Source organism: Periophthalmus magnuspinnatus, chromosome 17 (genome assembly GCF_009829125.3).
Source record: "Periophthalmus magnuspinnatus isolate fPerMag1 chromosome 17, fPerMag1.2.pri, whole genome shotgun sequence".
Classification (NCBI taxonomy): Eukaryota; Metazoa; Chordata; class Actinopteri; order Gobiiformes; family Gobiidae; genus Periophthalmus; species Periophthalmus magnuspinnatus.
Genome location: NC_047142.1, coordinates 16517055 through 16538981, shown reverse-complemented (window position 1 = coordinate 16538981; position 21927 = coordinate 16517055). Strand labels below are relative to the sequence as shown.

At 40.3% G+C, this 21927-nt stretch overlaps 1 protein-coding gene across 1 annotated transcript in view; it reads left to right on the top strand.

The window, feature by feature from the left end:
* Positions 1 to 1079: 1079 nt before the first annotated feature.
* LOC117385562 (transmembrane protein 200C) overlaps positions 1080 to 21927 on the top strand; it is a 28171-nt gene continuing 7323 nt past the window's right edge. Inside the window, exon 1 of the mRNA XM_055228402.1 lies at positions 1080 to 1204. The gene's annotated coding sequence lies outside the window, so the exon portion shown is untranslated. The remainder of the gene's footprint in view (positions 1205 to 21927) is intronic.

Here is a 21927-nt window from a genome sequence, read left to right as displayed (position 1 = left end):
AAAGACAATCCTTCCTTGAACAGGAATGGGGGCCTTAGACATAATCTTTCCTATCCATATATAACTTCATCCTTAGATCCAAAACAAACAAAGGAAACAAAGAGAACAATAGAGCTAGCCAGGTTGTCAATAGATTTGAAAAACACCCACTAAGGGGTGTATGAATATGCTAAGTATGACTCAGGCACAGTGCACACTTAATGTAGCGCAATAGACCTAGCCTACATACAGAAATTGTAAACAAAAGCTGTTTCCAGTTTCAGTGTGGTTAGCTCCTCCCTACAGATAGATATAAGGCAGTGTGCACCAGCAGTCTGACCAGAACTGAAGAAAAGGCTTGGGTGAGCAGTAAAGCATCTTCACTCCTACAACTTTTTGTCCAGTTGACAGAATTTACTTTTGGCTTTTATTAATAATGTAACACAAATGCATAACTACTTATATTGGACCATTGAACATTAACACCACTTCTGATGAAACTGATGAAAGCTGCCACAGTGATGCAGAGGCAAGGTGGGTAAAGTGTCTTGCCCAAGGACACACAAACATTATGAACTGGTCTGAGTTCGGTTCAAACCACTGACCTTTGAATTGAGGGATAGGCGCGTTTTTCGTTTTTGGCCCACTGTATTTCATTAAGGCTTGTACTGTATGTCACTTTGTCTCAACAGACTATGGGCCTATACCGCGCGCTGTATGATCAACTGGAAATCTCCTATTGATTCCTCTGTGACAAAACGCCCACTCTATCTTCACAAACATGTATGTACGGCTGCATGTGAACTCCCCGCTGCTGTACCATTTATCATTGTTACCGTCTTATCCCCAGGCCACCGTTTAAGACACAACCTTTCTCTCTCTCTGCCTATTGTTTATTCATCATTGCCCGCTCCGCTCTAGCCCAGGGAGGCGGCTGCTCCTGTTCTTGTGGCTTGTGCACTCGGCATCACCTAACCAGGTCCAGTTTTCTGTAACGCACGGCTCGGTGATAAATGCCCCTCGGAGCCCTCGTTTTTCACGCTGCCCAATTACCAGCAGCGCCGATGGAAGCGCAGTTGGCCCGCCCCTGTCGCTCTATTGTGGATCCGAGTCCGACTGGAGAGCTCTCTTCCAGCGTTGGCACCGAAGTATAGCGCACATCATGCACGGGTAACAGGGGGGAGAGCGAATTTGAACATGATCCAACGTCGAGTCCCATTTTCCGGTAAGAATTGTTATTTAATCTCCTCTCTTCGCCTTTTTATGTAAGAATCTGGCTTTTCTTTTTTTTTTTTTTTTCTAGACCTAGAGCGTGCACGGTTACGTACGGTGAGCCTTGCATATTTTAATCCAGATGGTCGCCAACATTGAAAACCGTATGACATTTTCACCCAGGTTGGGCTTTGGACTGTTTCTAAAATAAGCGACTATTACGCACAGGTTGAGAATTGGTTACAGGTTCGAGAAGAGCAGTGCGCACTAACTATACATCATTCCATTATATTTCACAGCAATTATAATGGATTTTTAGCCACAGCGGTGAGAATCGTGGCTGATTTGGTGCCACGTACTTGAATTTAGTGAAGAAAGGAGTCGTTGTGGCTATTTCGACGCGCACTGTTCAACTTTTTATGGGTTTATTTATACCGTGGTCGCTCCGTCATCTCTCGTGAGTTGGTGATAAGCGCTTTGCTTCGTGGCTGATAATCCACAGATGTGCGACTTGAGCGGGCGCTGCGAGGCATGTGCTTCGTCAAACTGCGCGTATTTGTCATTTATCCGCACAATGAGCCAAAAAAAAAAAAAACGCTCCTGTTTGCCTTTGTGCTGGCGCGACATATGCGTCTCTGTGCATCTGGAGATTTTCAAGGCCAGAGCCATTTTTTTCTCCAGAAATACTTAAGTAGCATATACAGTGTGGAAACCCAAAGAAGTCCTGGTTTAGTTCTGTCTTAGCTCAGACCTGTTTTCTTGCTGTGGACGTGGATGGATCAAGCCCTGGATTAGTCCACCTATAAACCAGAATTAAACCTAGGTGGTCTTGCTTTCGTTTTTGACCTACAAGTTCTGATTTAGATCTGCTTCAGCCCCAGTTAAGTCTTCAATTTGTAACAGTCCGATCTGTTTCACATTTATCCACCGTTCTTTCATGGTTTAGACGTGTTTTTGATGGATTCGGACCTGGTTTAGTCCTGGTAACGCATGTACATGGCCGTGTTGAGAGCACCTTCACTCCAGGCGCGCGCTCACTCACATAGATGCACGCGCTTCACGGGCTTTTCAGCCAACAGAAGGGAAACAGATGCGCCGTAATGTCAACAGTCGATTACTCACGCTACAATGCGCGAAAATATACCGCGCCCCCGCTCATCGGACCGGCGCCCTCTCCATCTGACTCCATCCAGTGTTGGGAAGCAACTAAATAAGCTATGTTCCCAAAATAAAAATATGAGTAACTGTATTCGCTTCAGTTACTACTTAATTTGTTGGATTTCAGAATAGCCCTATGTGACTTCCCTAAAATGGAAGGAATACGTCACTGATTGATCACTCAGTATTCAAACTGCACGCTGTTGAATTGAATTAGTGAACCATTAAGCTGTTTTAGTCTTATGCCACGTTTTAACACAGCAGGGCAACTCAATGTGAAAGTACTCCAAGTATTCAGAATCCTCTCATTGGATCAGATAAGGGAATACATTACAAAAATACACCTTTACGCAGCTATTCAATATTCTGCGAGTATTCTTTTCCAACCCTGACTCCATCTGAATGCGCTCCCGTTCAGCACCGTGGACAGAGACGCTCTCGTGCCTCGGTCCACGCGGGTTCGCCCACCCCGGCAGCTCCTCTGGGCGCCTCTGGGCTCCTCGCGCTCTCTCGGTGATGGGACAGTCAGCTGATGAGACAGAAACAGCAGCGGCCTTGTGTGTTGTGTAATGCGCGCCTTTCGTCAGAAGTGCTCCGGTTATTGGCAGTTGGCTTTTGCACCTCGGTGTCGTGTCAGTGCCAAATGACGCTGATTGCGCTCCGGAAAGTGATGAGGCTCTTCTGACGCTAATGGTGCAATATTATCGCTGAGTAAAAGCGGTGGCGTTTGAAATACAAGTCTGTATGACGTGATTTGGCTTTAGTTTTGAAAATGCCAAGGACAAAAATGCAATAAGCTATAAGGCCTATATAAATGTTTAATGAAATGTTAACAGACAGTGCATCAGCCTGAAATGTTTGTCTGAATAAAGGAATGCTCCCATTTACATCAAAGGTAGGACTGGGATACAAGCAGCTGGTGAATTAGATGGTGGGAGGTGTCTAAATTTAGTGTGGATGCTGTTTTTGAAAAATGTGAGATTTTTGAATGAGAGCAAAAAGTGACGTTTAGTCATTGTCCCATTCATGTCAGTGAGTCCTGCTTCCATTTCTGTGTTTGGCCTTTCATACCAACTTCAAACTCCAGACTGACAACTTTTATGAAATATATGTCTCATAGGACCTCCTTACATGAATATTTACTTGATTTTTGAGTTATCATTTTTCATAGTTTTAAGGCCCCAAAACCTTTGCAAAAACCCAGTGTTTACATCTAGCCAAATGGTGAGTTTTCCTCACAAATCCATCTTTACTTTTGGAAAAAGATGCTTTTTGATTGAAATTCCTTCAAAAATAATTCAAAAAAGAGTTTTGTATCTTCATTTGCGATTTTTGATTTAATGATTTAATGTTCAGAGCCATTTGATTCTGCAGGTAAATAGCAGAAGACCAGCTCATGTTTGGGGCCATGTGTGGACAGTGGAATTAGGCTTTGTCTAATACAGGACCAGGACTAACACAGGGCTTAAATATCATTCTAAATAAAGGGCTTTAGAACTAAAAACACACAATTCAAAAAGAGTCAGAGGCTCCCACAGAGACTTATACCTCCATAAGACAACATGTCCCCTGACAGACAGAGCCCAGGGTTATAAGAGTTAAAAGAGAAAACTAAATGGGGTCAAATTCACTCCAGAGGAACTTCAATGTAACTTTCCTCCATAGAATCCTTATTATACAATCTTTCTTTTAAAATTTTCATTGTTGATAAAAGTCATAGAAATGAAAGAGTTCTGCTGTGACAAACAGGACAACATAAGGTTTAAAGAAGGCTCCTGAAAATGTGTTGTTTAAATCTATTTTGTATTTTTTCTTGAGTTTTCAGACAATCTAAAAACTTTTTGGCAGTGTTTGCTATTGAGTGCATTGTGTCACCATGGTAACTGCTGAGCATTCCATCATAGAGATACATGTAGGACACACCCAGCGTGATGCCACTGTATCAACTGAACTATTTGGGACAAACAATTATTTTAATAAGGGTTCTTTCAGATTAACCTTTTATTAAAGGTTCTTTTATAGAACCCTCTAAAAGGGGCCTCCACAGCGATGTCAGATAGAACCACAAAAGGTTCTATATAGAAGTGACAAAATGTTTATAATGACAATACGAAATGGTTTGAACATTTGTGTTTCTTGCACTGGTGCTTTAGATATGATTTTGTTTTTCTTATTTAGTGTCTATCCTTTGGAAATACCAGATATTGTGCATTAATTTATTTTTTGTACTTCCAATTACTTTAAGTTTACCCAGCAACTAGGAGCTTGTGAATATGTGACATCACTGGTCAATTACCTGTATTTACTCTGTACTACTACTCTACAACTGTGAATTTAAAAAATCAAAAAGGACAAGAAGTAATATGTTGTAGTAAGTGAATGGTTAATCATAGTGTTAGTTAAATGGTATCTCTTAGGGGGTGTAGTCATATGGTGTAGTGGTGGTGTTGTTACTGCAGTTAGAAAAAGGATGTAATACACAATATTAAAGAATATGCTGTTATTAGACATATGAATCTTTGGTTTCATGATATGTTAATAGAAATTACACAAGCAAAAACATGGTGAGAACACAAACACTGTTGCATTAATGTGAAATTTGTGATAATAATCAGATTGAAAAGAAATTTCCACAAACACAAACACATTCACTCTTTAAATGTACATGACAGTGATACATATTGGTAACTATCAATACTTGAACTGATACTTGATTGAGCTTTCCATGGTACTTACTGGTAATTGTACTGGTAATTACTATGATAATTAATAGTGATACCTGACTGTATTTTAAAGCGAAGCATTATGATACTGTCATTAGTAATTACTGGTATTATTCGTAGTACTTTCTACTGGTAATTACTGTAGTAGTCAACAGCGATACAAGGCCATACTGCTAATAATTACAGTGGCTTGTACTACTACTTATACCGGGTGGTAACTAATAAAATTTGTAGTCCATATTTTAAAAGGCATATATTGTGTGTAGTGACATGAACAGTAATTACTGTATCCAAACATTGAAGTTTGTCAAACTTAATGCAAGAATTCCACTCAATATTCCCCTATGAGCTATAAAGCTATAAAATACAGGGCAAAAAGTTGTGAGGGGTTAGGTATGGCAGGACACAGTCACACTGAATTCATTTTTCTCAGGTTTTTTGTGTGTTTCTTCCAACTTCTTCCATCTTCAGTCTCCCACCTTGGCACTAATTGACATAAACCAGTGAAGGTCAAATCTGCAAGAAAGGAAGTTAAATTAAAAAACGTCCAATTTGCCTCAAAGTACACTGAAGAACCAGCATGTGGGCACTGGGCATGTGTGCATGTACTCTGTTGTTGAGTTTAGTTGTTTCAGTGTAAAACTGATGGAACCTGAGGATTAAAGCAAAAGGCTTTTGAGGTAAAATATCAGCAGTTGTTTCAAATAATGGGGGTGTTTCTTCAGTTCACTGTATGAACTGTACTGTATGACACTTTTTCTGGTAATTTTATCCTACAGTATTACTTAAGCACCATGTCAGAACTTGTACACATGTAAACACCTGTAACATGTAACTTTCTTTTGGGATATTCAAGAACCAATATCCAAAAAGAAAGTGACCATATTCATTATAAATTATATATAATATTATGTTTTTCTCCTTGTATCGAACACAGGGCTGCAACTGAGTATTTTAGCAGTCGACTAGTCAAACGACTAGTTATATATATCTTGACACTTTTAAAATACATTATTTACCAAATAAAAGTAGAAACATGATCACTGATGGTGTTTAAATAGACAAAATTACAAATTAAGTGTATTATTGATGAAAATCTGAATTTCCTTTGTCATTTTGATTCAATAATTCCACTGTCTTTAGGGTCAGACATTGACTATTAAAATATGCCTACAGATATTTTTGTGTTGTCAACTACTCATGATTATCGATTAATCGTTGCATTCAAATAGTATGTGACTTGCTCAGAATTAGCTAAAGCTAAATTTTATGAGATATGTACAGGGGGGTAGAGGCCTTACTGTATTTATTGTACAATAAATAAATGAAACTTTGTGCCAGTGCATAGGCATAGTAACTGCAGAGATATCATAACATACCTGAATACAACATAGACATTTGGACAGTTAAAAGTCTGAGCTCCTGCTCAATATACAAATATGTCCACTGTAGATTGTGATGTCATTTGAATACAACCAAATGTGTTAGAGACACTGTGGCTCACCTTTAGGTTTCATCTGATGGATCCAAAGTTTCATCTGATGGCGCAGTAACACCACCACCACTACACCATATCACTACACCCCTCAATAGATACCATTGGAACTAACACCATAATTAACCATTCACTTAATACGACATATTACTAGTACCAAGTACCAATAACTATTAGTGTAAGTATCACATAGTCCCACTATTAGTTATACAGTATGTATTAGTAAGTATGAGTATAAGTATCAGTATAAGTACTTTTAGGTTGTATTATGAGTGCTACCCCAAATACCACAGAAAATATCATAGTAACTACTACTGTAATTACCAGTCAAGTATCTACTAACTACCACAGTAAGTACCTAGTAAGTCCCGGACCCTATTTGTGCTACCGAGACAGTAGTCAAGTAAGTCATAATTATACAATGGTATATGCACAAGTAAAAGATGGTAAATACAATATACAGCTTGACTATATACAGGAGGTGGGGTAAGGAGAAACAGTGCAAAGATGAAAAGTGATTCGATATGACATAGGGTTATTTATTACATAAGAGAAGCAACCACCCTCACAGTAACAACGCATGTATTTTTAAGCAGTAGGGCATCTGTAAATGAATAAGTAATATAGATATGTATAATGCCAAACTGTGGGACATTTTAGGCAAACAATGGAGACAAACAGGTAGAGGACTTCCACCAGAAAAGCTCCACTGTGCACCTTGTTTGAAATATGAGTCAGTTAATAAGTGACATGAAAGACAGGTCGGATATCTAGCAATTGCCAATATACTGCTGTTTTGACCTGGTTTATGTGTATGTAATTATTTGACATTTATCCATTAGAACTATGACTATGACTGACATGAAGTGCAAGGAAAGGGAAAGGCAAGTCAATGAAGCCAGAAGTACATCCATGCTCACTTCCTAGCGCATTACCTATGTCCATTTATATATACAGTCCATGGTTCCTAGTCATGTTTTGGCAACTTTGCAAACTAGCAAAATTTGCAGCTAAAAGGCCTAAACCTATGTGTGCTGCTTTCAGTGGCCTCTGCAATTTCAAGTACTTGGTGACATCATGAAAGACTGTCCTGATTATCACCAGATGTTTCTGATTTCAAACACCTGGCTGTAGGAACAGAGTCTGAAGTGTAATTAGACCAATCACCCTGTTCCTTATACGTCTAGCCTACATCCCACATCCGCCCTTACTCTTTTCTTTAGTCGTCTAGGCACAGACCAGTTTAGCAGCTCTATTTGAAATGCGTACCACTTTAACTTGATTTTTACATGGTACTATTAGCAGATAATGCGCTTGTAGAGAAAATTAACACGCTCCTCCTATTGTCTTTTCTGGGAAATGTTTTGCCTACACTATCAGTCCTATCTGTATTAATTGCTGCCTTTAAAAGCTTGTGTACTAACTTATTCATGAATGCCAGCGCTAAGTCACACACAATTATACGTGATTAGTCAAAAGAAATACTACAGCTACAATCAGCACTTTACCACCGCAGAGAGGTGGAAGAACAATCAGAGGAGCCGTGTTTTTGTTCAGATCATGTGGTGTGGAGTAGAGGAGACGTGATCACAAATGCATCTGTTACAAAGGGCGGCTGTTATGTTATGCTGCTGTCAGATATGCTAAAAATAACACTGTAGGAGTTGATGAAGGGAAGCCAATGAAGTCAGCATTTTGAAGAAGGGGTATCACATTTCTATGAGGTATTAACTGCTAACACATAACATTTAGATTGTTACCTTTTATTGTTTTGCTATGCAAAAATGCTATATATGCTAAAAACAACAAATTGGTGTGTTTCAGATGCTAGAATATGATGATGTCAAACTCCCAGATGGGGGGCAAGTGGCAATTTTCTCTATTGATTACATCGTTGTTATTTTCATTTGGCCCATTTGTCAAAGCCATAGTTTAAACCTGTCAGGAGCAGTGGGCAGCTGTATGGATACTTTTATATGGATACTTCTATATGGATACTTCTATATGGATACTTCTATATGTATACTTCTATATGTATACTTTTATATGGATACTTCTATATGGATACTTCTATATGGATACTTCTATATGTATACTTCTATATGTATACTTCTATATGTATACTTCTATATTGATACTTCTATATGGATACTTTTATATGGATACTTTCATATGGATACTTTCATATGGATACTTCCATATGGATACTTCTATATGGATACTTCCATATGGATACTTCTATATTGATACTTCTATATTGATACTTCGATATGGATACTTTTATATGGATACTTTCATATGGATACTTTCATATGGATACTTCTATATGGATACTTCTATATGGATACTTCTATATGGATACTTCTATATGGGTACTTCTCCAGATCTTGTAATGTTGGTCCTTTGTCAGCGATGATAAGCTATCCATGGGTTTTTCATTTGCTTGAAATGTTTCACAATAGGCATTCAACATTTCTATCTCCATGCAGACAAGAAGTTCATAGCACCAAAATATTTTTTTTTTTTATCAAGAAAATCAACTGTTGATTGAAGTGATAGTATATACATTTTTAATGGTGGAAAGTAAAAAGCGTTATTCCATGGAAATAGAAAGTTAAAACCATACTTCTCCATGAACATAGATGAGTTTCATGTCATATTGTGGAATATTATAGCCAAAGGAATAGAATTTCCATGGAAACAAGCAGGAGGAGACACTCCTTCAGGCCACATAGTCTTATATAGTACTTTTCCAGACGCTCATATCTCTTTACAATTCCATGTATTATTCACTTACTCCACACTCTGTGGTGGTAAGCTTCTATTGTAGCCACAGCTGCCGTGGATCAGACTGACAGAAGGGGGACTGCCAATCTGCACCATCGGCCCCTCTGACCTCCACCAACACTCATGCACACTGCACTTTCGTACTAGTAAGAGTCAGGTTTGTGGAGATACAAGCCCACCCCGAGTGTTTTGTTTTTTTTGTTAGTTTTTCTTCAGTGCTATAAAAACATCCATCATTTAAAATATCTACATTTCTATTTTTTGGCAAAAAATGTGACATAGTGAGGCTTTAAATATATACACGATAGATACAACTTTGATGCTGTACTATGGAACATCTTAGGTATTTCCATGGAGACAAGTAGGTGGGATCATTCGATGATGATCCTGGGAGCTATGTTGTCGGGGGCTTCATGCCCCTGGTAGGGTCACCCATGGCAAACAGGTCCAGGGGGACGGGTCTGACGAAGAGCGTTTCAGAAGCCCCTTATGAAGTGAATTAAATCAAGGCAAGCTACGTCGCCCGGACCGGTGTTACCGGGACCCCACCCTGGAGCCAGGCCTGGGGTGGGTGCTCGACAGCGAGCGCCTGATGGCCGGGCCTTTCCCCACGGGGCCCGGCCGGGCTCATCCCGAAGGAGTGACGTGGAGCCGTCCTCATGTGGACCCACCACCCGTAAGAGGATCCGTAAGGGGCCGGTGCAGGAAGATCTGGGCGGCAGTCGAAGGGCCTCAACGACCGGATCTCTGGACATGGAGACTGGCTCTGGGGACATGGAATGTCACCTCGCTGGGGGGGGAAGGAGCCGGAGCTTGTGCGGGAGGTTGAGCATTACCGACTAGATATAGTCAGCCTCGCCTCCACGCACAGCTTGGGCTCTGGAACCCAACTTCTTGAGAGGGGCTGGACTCTCCATTTCTCTGGTGTTGCCCGCAGGGGGAGGCGGCGAGCTGGTGTGGGCTTGCTCATTGCCCCACAGCTCAGCCGCTTCGTGTTGGGGTTCACTCCGGTGAACGAGAGGGTCGCGTCCCTGCGCCTTCGGGTCGGGGACAGGTCTCTCACTGTTGTGTCGGCCTACGGGCCAAACAGCAGTGCAGAGTACTTGGCCTTCTTGGAGTCCCTGGGAGGGGTACTAGACAGTGCACCAACTGGGGACTCCGTTGTTCTCCTGGGGGACTTCAACGCCCATGTGGGTAACGACAGTGACACCTGGAGGGGCGTGATTGGGAAGAACGGCCTCCCTGATCTGAACCGAGTGGTGTTTTGTTATTGGACTTCTGTGCTAGTCCCAGTTTGTCCATAACGAACACCATGTTCGAGCAAAAGGGTGTCCATCGGTTCACGTGGCACCAGGACACTCTAGGTTGGAGGTTGATGATCGACTTTGTTGTCATGTCATCTGATCTCCGACCGCGTGTCTTGGACACTCGGGTGACGAGAGGGGCTGAGCTGTCATCTGGTGGAGGAGGAAGCCGGACAGACCTGGCAGACCCAAGCGTATTGTAAGGGTCTGTTGGGAACGCCTAGCAGAGCCCTCTGTCAGAGGGGTCTTCAACACCTCTGGGAGAACATGACTCCGAGTGGGCCATATTCTCCACCTCTATTGTCGATGCGGCCGCTCGTAGCTGTGGTCGTAAGGTCTGCAGTGCTTGTCGCGGCGGCAATCCCCGAACCCGGTGGTGGACACCGGAAGTAAGGGATGCCATCAAGCTGAAGAAGGAGTCCTATCGAGCCTTGTTGGCTCGTGGGACTCCTGAGGCAGCCGATGAGTACAGGCGGGCCAAGCATGCTGCGGCTCGTGCGGTTGCAGAGGCAAAAACTCAGGGTTGGGAGGAGTTCGGGGAGGCCATGGAGGAGGACTATTGGACAGCCTCAAAGAAATTCTGGCAAACCGTCAGACACCTCAAGAGGGGGAAGCAGTGCTTCACCAACACTGTTTACAGTGCAGGTGGAGAGCTGCTGACCTCGACTGAGGATGTTGTTGGGCAGTGGAAGGAATAATTTGAGGATCTCCTCAATCCCCCCGTCATGTCTTCCGAGGAGGAAGCAGAGACTGGGGACCCGGAGGCGGACTCGTCCATCACCCTGGCTGAAGTGACCGAGGTGGTTAGCAAGCTCCTTGGTGGCAAGGCTCTGGGGGTGGACGAGATCCGTCCCGAGTACCTCAAGTCTCTGGATGGTGTGGGACTGTCTTGGCTGACATGTCTCTGCAACATCGCGTGGCAGTCGGGGACAGTACCACTGGAATGGCAGACCGGGGTGGTGATCCCTCTGTATAAGAATTACAGGGGAATCACACTCCTCAACCTTCCCGGTAAGGTCTATTCCAGGGTACTGGAGAGGAGAATCCGACCGATAGTCGAATCTCGGATTCAGGAGGAGCAGTGTGGTTTTCGTCCTGGTCGCGGAACACTGGACCAGCTCTATACTCTCCAACGGGTCCTCGAGGGTTCATGGGAGTATGCCCAACCAGTCCACATGTGTTTTGTGGATCTGGAGAAGAACCGTGTCCCTCCTGGTGTCCAGGGGTGATCCAGGAGTATGGGGTCCGGGGCCCTTTGCTAAGGGCTGTCCGGTCCTTGTATGACTGGAGCAGGAGCTGTGTTCGCATTGCCGGCAGTAAGTCAGACCTGTTCCCGTTGCATGTTGGACTCCGCCAGGGCTGCCCTTTGTCACCGGTTCTGTTCATTATATTTATGGACAGTGCGAAGCTCTCAATTTACCGGTCAATCTACGTTCCTACCCTCACCTATGGTCATGAGCTCTGGGCAATGACCGAAAGGACAAGATCGCGGATACAAGCGGCTGAAATGGGCTTCCTCCGCAGAGTGGCTGGGCGCACCCTTAGGGATAGGGTGAGGAGCTCAGTCACACGGGAGGAGCTCGGAGTAGAGCCGCTGCTCCTACACGTTGAGAGGAGCCAGCTGAGGTGGCTTGGGCATCTGCTCAGGATGGAAGGTGTTCTGGGCATGTCCCACCGGGAGGAGGCCCCGGGGAAGACCCAGGACACGCTGGAGGGACTATGTCTCTCGGCTGGCCTGGGAACGCCTTGGGATCCCACCGGAGGAGCTGGAGGACGTGTCTGGGGTGAGGGAAGTTTGGGAGTCCCTGCTTAGTCTTCTGCCCCCGCGACCCGGCTCCGGATAAGCGGAAGAAAATGGATGGATGGACAAGTAGGTGGCAGATCGGAGAGGTCACGGTGCACCTTTAAACTATCATACTCACTTTGGCTTAAGCTGTAGACCTATCCACTCATTGTAAAATGTATCTAATTTAAATGAGTTGACAGTCTCTCTTTACTTCTTGTTGTGTTGTGTTGTTTCTCAGTGTGAGCTAATTTATGTGGACTTGAAATAGCCACATTTTTATCTGCAGCCATTTGTTCACTGTTAAAGACACTTGGATGTAACCCAACAGGAGCAGGGGAATAATAGCTGACACATTCATTTATTTTTTTCACAGATGATACTAATACAATATGCTGCTATCAAACAGGGAGGGGACACGAGACAAAAGGCAGAGCAGCTTCTGTTAGCTCATAGAGGACAGGGTTTGGAATGAGCACATAAAAGGGACAGGTTGTGTTTAACTTGTCCCGCTTAACCTTTGAAGTTTAAAGAGGGGATATTATGCAAAATCGACTTCTTGGAGCTTTCTATCATGTTATAACCATGTTTTCTCATCAAGAACATGCCTAAAGAGGTTTTATGTCATACATGCATGTTTGAGTAATGGCCCAACAATTTTCCATAAATATACAAAAGCATGATGGAATATAATACACTTCAACTTCACAAAGCTGGTGCGAAGGACAGTGAATATATAGTAGAGGGATTCTTAGGTTAAAGCTGCCAAAAGTCCACTTTTGGTATTGGAAAGCGATCAATAAAATAACTAATCTTTTAAAATGTAGATCAAAATAAAGTAAACTGGTCCATAATAGTTCAGAGTTGGAGTTTAAAGGTGCACTATGTACATTTTGTGGTTGGTGATCTGCTATGAAAAATGTTATTGCATTGCCCGGAATGTTCCGCAATATGGCATTAAACTTATGTATCTTGTATTTTCAATTAAAGGTGATATTATTGCTAAGATTTTTGAAAAACATGCCAGGTCACCTCTCCACAGACCTGACCTGTAACTTGGCTTGGTGGTATCACATGCTTGACCCCATGGATGCATGTTTTGGAAAATAATCTAAGAAGTGTTGCCATTGCAATCCGATTTGCGATATATGTTTAAAATGTAGGGTTTTGTTCAGAGCGCACATCGAAATATGAACTGAAACTAATAGAAGAATCCCATGCATTTCAGAACATGTTTAAACTATAGACATGACAAGATTTTTCTATAAAAAGAAATAATTGGAGCATTTCCAACTCAAATTGTGATTCTGATTTCCATTTTAACAGGCAGGTAGATCCTCCACCAGAAAAGCTACACTCTGCACCTTAATTTCTAAATCGTGATGGCCTGGACAAATTGAGGTCAAATAGTTAATATATGGGAAGAAGGATGCTGCTAGAAACACAAAACAGGAGGCCAAGAGGAAGGTGAAAAGGGGTGATTTATGCTTGTCATGACAGAGGACATGAAATCAGTCAGCATGGGATTATTATGTAAAATTATTCAACCTCTGAAGCCACCCACAAGGGAAGAAAAGCACCCAGGGACAGTAAAAGGCTTGAAGGGTACAGGCCAGTGTCTGGAGCGCCCGTAGCCGATTACCTTCTCTCCCAAAATGCCAGCGCACTTAACAGCCGTACAGTGAATTATAGTTTGATGTCTCACTTTCTCTCGGGGCAAAAGGACATAGCTACATAGAAACAAGTGACTTTTTGGGGAACCCAAAAGAAAGCACTACAAAGTCAAGGTCCCTGGGTAAAACTGCAGAAAATGTGAGTACCCCGCTGCCTCGTACTAAAAGTAGAAAGCTGACTGCAGTGCTAAAACAAAAATAATTATGGTTACATTTAAGGCTTTGCAATGGGTGTTTACTCAGAAAATACTAGGGCTGTAGTTGGCTAAATTCTTGGTCGATTGAAGATGTGTGAAAAGGTGGCATGGCAAAAGGTGATGGCAAAAGCTCAAAATCTATGTATCTGACCCAAACTGTACTCACAAGATTACACCTGCAGGGGAGTTCATACAAAAAGTATAGATTTTGTACAGTTTAGTAGTTTCTATTGTATTTTTAAATCAGTGTATCTATATAATGACAGATTAAACTTGTGAATCATGACTTTAAACATAACAAGTTCATATAGTTTCTTTGGTTTAAATTAAATGAAATTAAATTGAACAACAGCAGAAAGTGTTTCTGCTGTTGTTCAATTTAATTTAATTGTTGTTGCTGTTGTTCAATTTAATTTCATTTAATTTAAACCAAAGAAACTATATGAACTTGTTATGTTTTAGCTGGGGTACTGCTGGGTTTCACATGACATTCTATAGGCTAACATTATTTAATACAGATATGGGGCAGCTAAAATTAAAATTGCTAAAATGTTGATTTGTGTTGTAATACATTGACGTCTTGGGTCCAATTAATTATAAAAATGATCAGGTTCTACATTTGTGAATTTATCTTTTCTATATATTTTAGCAAAATACAATGTTATCAATAGGACCAACTGACCCATGCCCCCCATCTGGGAGTATGTCATTATCAGTTTTATGAATGTGAAAACCACCAATAGGTTGTATTGCTTTTTTATGTGGTAATGTGGGACAGTAGGAATGTTGTGATATACAGATTTTATTATTTTGAGATTACCGTTCATGTAGTATGTAACAAGATTTGTCAAATTGAACTTTCTGAATGACATAAATGGTGAGTTAAAGAAAGCTCTTTACATTTAGGTTTACTTTTTCTTGAGTGTATATATTGAATTGTGATATAATATAATATATAATAATGATGATTCATTATGACTCATGATTCATTTTTAACCATTACGGTTATGATTTACCAAATGATCTTGAAAAACAACATTAAACTTGGAGGATGTGGGTGTATTTGGACTGGATTTCTTTGTCTGCATTGCCATATTAAAACCAATTGTTGACTTAAAAAGCTTTTAAAAAAAAGGAGAATATGGATTCTGTTAACGCTCAGTCGTCCCAGTACGATTTACAGTATAAGAAAAATTCTAAACTGTCAGCTGGACAAAAAGTTGTAGGAGTGAAGATGTTTCGCTGCTCATCCAAGCCACTTCTTCTGTTCTGGTGAGATTAGTGGTAGACACTGCCTTATATCTGAAGGGAGGAGCTATCTTCACTGAAACTGTAAACAGCTGTTGTTTACAGTTTCAGCCTAATGGGTGAACTGTGCCTGAGTCATACTTAGTATAATCATTCAGGTCCTTAATGGGTGCTCTCACACCTATTATCATACTGGCTAGCACAATTATTGTCTTTGTTTAGACATAGGTCTAAGGATGGAGTTATAAATAGGAGACAGATGTTCAGAGATGGATTGTACCTTACTATCTTCAAAGGAGTGGTTAGTGGGGGTATTATGCAAATTCAACTTATTAGAGCTTTCTACCACGTTAGAATGTTGATCCCTCAACAAAAACATTCCTGTGTTTTTATATATCATCCATGCTTTTTTGACATATTTAGTGATCTCTCCCAAGCCCTAGACAAACCCTCCTTACAGTTAGCAGCATGATCTTAACCAAGCCCACAAGCCTATATCACACAATTTTCTATACATATATAAAAGCATTTAGCGTTTGTGGAGCTCTAAACTAGTTAACTTTTATTTAATCAAGTTCCATCGAGATTTGGGTACCAGACAACCCATAATGTATATTGTTTTAATTGAATAAAACCAAAAACTCTTTAGGGATGAAAAGCATACCGTATTTTCCGCACTATAAGGCGCACCTAAAAGCCTTTAATTTTCTCAAAAACCCACAGTGCGCCTTATAATCCGGTGCGCCTTATATATGAATCAATATTGGTCAATTATGACACCCGTAGTCAGGAGGCGTCTCCGAAGTAATAGCGGTAATAACCCTTTAAAGACTGAGCACACTATGGGCCAGTATAGCTCACCTAGACCTAGACTTATTCTTTTTTAGCCATAAAAATCATGTTAAACGAAGTATCAGAATTTGCTGCATTTTTTCACACAACTACTTCTATTTTACACGTCCATCCGTATTTTTTCTTTTACGCGTCGAATAAATGACTGGGAAAATCCCCGCAGCCCCGCGCTCTCATTCGTCACCTTCAGGACAACAGAGGCAGATTACCGTAATGACGGTAAAATATTTAGATAGCCCCATGTCTCCGCTTTGAGACGCCGTTTGAATTTACATGAGAGCACGACTGGGCGCGGAGTTACGCTACTGGAAAGTCCGCAACCACGAGTCTAACGGCGACGACAGGATCCGACGCTGTAGGGATAACGGGGAGACAGCGCCGGGCGACATACGCCACAATCTGCCAATGGATTGCGGATGCCTGGGCTGATATATCAGTCTCAACTGTGGTCCGAGTTTCACGGAGGGAGGAATTGTCACTGAACTGTTAGACAACAGCAGCGACACTGATAATGGCGATTTTGACGAGACAGAATCGGGCACTTTGAATGAGCTCGACCAACTGTTCAACTCAGACACTGAAGAGGAAGAATTCGATGGATTCGTGAATGAGGAATGAACTGAAAAAGTGAGGCTTTACGTGTTTCTTTCACGTGTTTACAACTAAACAAGGCTGGGAGATATTGTGAATATGGACATTAACATTTGAACAACGTTGAATTATTGTTATTACGTTGCACTATTTCGAGAGTTACTATATTGTGAATGCATTAACTTGTTTTGTGAGTTTGACTGACTTATCTGACATTCCCTTCAGCGCAGCTCCATCTCGTGGATGCGTAACACAACCCCAGATACTACAGTAGTTTATATTCTATGCGCCTTATAATGCGGTGCGCCCTATATATGAAATTTGTTTTAAAATAGGCCATTCATTGAAGGTGCGCCTTATATTCCGATGCGCCTTATAGTGCGGAAAATACGGTAACTACTTTAGACCATATGTCGCTGCCACTTACAAAAACATCTTGCCTATTTAGTGCTGTAATGATAAAGTATTTACATCAGCATAACACATTTGTTCAAGGTCATTACTCTTGTTAAGTACAGATCAGTGCAAATAAGGCAAGCTTTATCAGAGAGAAAATAAAAAATTTCTAAGACTATTAACTCTGTATTTGTAAATGTTGATAGGATTTTTTTTCCCTCTGCATTTGACCCAGTGCCAGAGGACCCATCTCCAAATCTTAAAGGGGCTATGCCTTATTTGATCTGTTTTAAAAACCTTTTCCTTACTTAACACATTTCTAGCATCCTAATAATTCACCACAATGAGTTTATAAGCACTTTATAATTAGATGCAGACAGAACAGTCTTATTTTGACCCAACAGTTTTTCCAATATATCTGAAGCAAAAGAAAAAATTCTCACCTACATGGACGGAAGTCAGGCACAAACAATTTAAACCATTTCTGTCAAAAGTTCTTGATTTGAGCATTAAACTATACTGGACATCAACAACCTAGTTATCCCCAGTAAAGTGGTCTAGTAGTCCTGTTTAGTCCTGTTCTAATCTGGAGTAAGTGCTGGTCTGGTCCTGTTTTAGTCTCTTCAGTTCACAGTGGTGGATGAAGTACTCAATTTTGTTGTAAAAGTACAGATACAGAGGTAAAAAAAAAAAAATACTCAAGTAAAAGTAAAAGCATTGCATTAACAAATGTACTTAAGTAAAAGTATTTAAGTACCCATTTAAAAATACATTTAGTAGTGAGTAAGTAGTGAAATATTTCAAACAAGTGTTCAATGTAATGATATTGATAAAAAATAAAATAAAATAAAAATTATACATATTTTGGTCAACAGCAACAAAACAAATCAGTTTCTTAATTTTTCTTATGGATTTTGTGTATTTATTTTTGTTTTGCTCAAAGCTGAAGGTTGAAATTGAAAACTTCAGTTAAGACATTTCCACAAACACAGTAAAAATAACCCCTCAAATCATATGAAAAGTACTTTTTACTTTTCAGTCCCGTTAAAAATGTAATGGAGTAGAAAGTACAAATACCTGATCTCAAATGTAGTGAAGCAAAAGTAAAAAGTATCCACTATAAAATGTACTTACTGTAGTACAGATATCTAAAAATTCTACTTAAGTACAGTACTTTGTTATTTGTTCTTTATTACCTTTCACCACTGGTACTGCAGTTATCCTTATTCCTTCTTTAGTTATAATATAGGTCCTTAGCCTTGGCCCAGTCTGCACATTTATTGACATTTTAGAATTACATTAAAATTGGTTATGTTTCTATACTGGAATTTATGAGGAAGAATTGACTGATTTGGTTTTGTAGACTGTGTTTACACTCGGCAGATATTGGTAGTTAAGCTCTGTAACTGTGCAGGAACACGGCTTATAGACATAAATCATCTTTGAGTACTATAGTGCACTTAAGTAACTTTTCTGCTGCTTGTTTCCATGGAGATGTTATTGCTTTGACTGTAATGGCATTGAACTTATCTATCAAGTGACTCCACCAGCCCAAGTTACAGAACAGGTCTGTGGAGAGATGACCATCTTCACATTAAGAATACATGTTTTTTATTTTTATTTTTTCAACAATAAGAACAATAAGAACACCTGGAATTTAGGATTGTCAAAAGCATCAAAAATCAGATACTAATTGATACTAATACTAGTTCGATTAGGCTCATTAGGTCTTCTGTTACGATTATACTTTAGATTCTTATGTACAGACCTCTGTTTATTAAGTCCGAAATATCAGACCAGGGCAAGAGGGAAAACCTCACGGACTGGGACAACGCTAAGATCATAGGCACAGAAAGCATCAAGTACCACCAGAGAATCAGGGAGGCCACTGGGATCCGGAAATGCAGCCACTGAACTGTAAATCAGGACAAGGGGGCATACCAACTTTCTCACACCTGCAATACAGTTCTGAAGAAGTCGAACTGCAGATGGCGCTGTTGTCCTGCTGCTCCAAGTAGGAAGACAGCACCGAAATGTGTTTAAATCAGCTGATCAACTGTTAAGGTATGAAATAAATAGAGGTCTTTACATAAGAATCTAAAATATAATGATTCTAAAACTAGTATTGAAACTATATACTCATTTAAGCAAGTAACGACACTAAAAAAGTCACATTCACAGGACAGAAATGAACCTTTTCTGAACAGCTTTAGATGATCTTCAGCTGTATCAGGACAAGTGTAAGACCACATAGACTAGTATACATCCATGGATTACACAGATAAAAGACCACATGGTTATTTAGTGATAAAAATTACATTCTACTTTCTAAATAAAGAGCTGTTGTGGTATCGGGAACCTGTATTGAGTATTGAGTCTATTCCTTAGTATCGAAACCGTCCCCTGTCTCTGGTATTTTGACAAAGACTGGCTGTATTTAATGATTTATAAGAGCTCTATTTTTCAGCATAGGATTTTGTCAGTGTCTAGAAACAATAGAAGAGAGGCACGATTTATGGTTGGAGTGATCGGCTTTGCTTTGCCATTGTTTTAGAGTATTGTCTTCCCCTCTCCCCCACTGCTACTGTCTGACTGCAGTTTATATTACATCGAACCCCTACACTCTCTAATTTGATAAGAGGCAGCTTTTCCCATTGTGTAGGTGCAAACTCAAAATCAACTTCATACTAAAACTGCAAGATGTTCAGTAGATTTTGCTGTGTTCACACTAGTCTTGTCACAATGCTAAAACTTCAAAAGGATTAGACTTAATACTGATTCTGATACTACAATGCCAATATTCAGACAGCAGAATGTGATTTTCAACATTAAATAATAGTACTTTCATTTATATTATCACTTATCTATCATTTTATATATCTTATGTCCGTGTAATCCTTCAGTAGGTTCAGTAGTGGTCCATGGGCGTATACTAGTCTTATACTTGTTCTGGTACAACTCAAAACTATTCTAAAGCTGCTCAGAAAAGGTTTATTTCTGTCTTGTGAATGTGAATACATAGTATCGAAACCTGGTCAAATGAGTATGTAGTTTCGATATTAGTTTTAGTATTGATTAGTATCTGATTTTTTATACGTTTGATAACCCTAGTCCACACTTATTCAACAATCCAGAACTAAACCAGGACTAGAATCCGACCAAAGAAAGCCTATATCGAGATTCAAACCTCAGGACCAAACCAGGATGCAGCCTGAGTATAATAGTTAATTTCATCAACAGTGATCTGTGACTGTGACATTTTAATAAAACATCAGGGACTGTTAACTTAATTAAAGTGAAACTCACAGCCAGCTTAGAAGATAATTAACTCACAACTAAAAACTGTTCCTCCAGTTGTTATTATTGCAATTACTGTTCACAGAGCATTTTAAGGTTAAAGGTCAAATATTACGTGATTCTTGTGAGCATTAAGCCATGTTAGAATGTCATTACCTCATTACAAACATACCTGCAGTTGTTGTGTTTTGTTTCATTTCAAAATGCTCAAAATGTTCCACCTTGTGATGTCACGGAGTGGTAGTTTTCAAGTTTAAATAGTTACCTTTTACCTTTTTTTTTGGCAGAGATTGGAAATTCCAAGGCTGAAATCATCTAAATGATTCTAGTGAAGGTGCATGGAGTTTAAAGACACAGTGGAGCACTTCCTGTATTACAGCATGACATCACAAGGTGGAACAGAGTGTTTTCTGTCTGAGAGAAGAACTTATCCTAAATATGCAGGGTTTGTGTGTGAAAAAAGCACAGATATGTTTTTGATGAGGGAACAACATTATAACACAGATCAGAAAACAGCATAATTACATTGAAAAAAAAGATTGATACTAAAATACTATCAAAACTCATACTCATTTGAACAAGTATTGATATTGAAACATCCACATGAAGATTTTACCATATAGAAATATTAATGACACTTTCAATTCAATTTCATTCTCTCTTAAATTTTACTCATCCAGGTATAACAATTCTTAAAACAATATTATTAGGTCAACTGATTCTTTTTTCATCTCTATCTATTTATTCATTTATTTAAATTATTTTCAATGACCTTATTGACCTCTATTTCGACCCTTGGAATAGCAGCCATTTTTTTTGTAATATTTCGCGTCCTTCCTTACTACACACACGTTTGCTAGGTGTGATAACTGAATAGGAGAAGGGAGCAGAGAGAGTGGCCCGGTGAACATGCCTGCTGGCGGCCTGTCTGCACATATTACGCTGCCTTAGCCTGATCCTGCCCTGGCTCTGCTCCTAACACTCACACACACATACGCACACACACACACACACACACACACAGATACGCAGCATGACGACTTGTTCTCTGCTGTCAGCCGCCCTACACGTCTCCTCTCTGGGAATTTAAATCCAGGTTTGACACATGCTATACCGAATCAGTAGCAGTCACAAATGTATAAAAAATTAAATAAAATAAAAATAGGTGTGTCCTGGCTCCACTGGTCATTGCAATTTCAGGTAGTTTGTAACATCACACAAGACTGCACTGA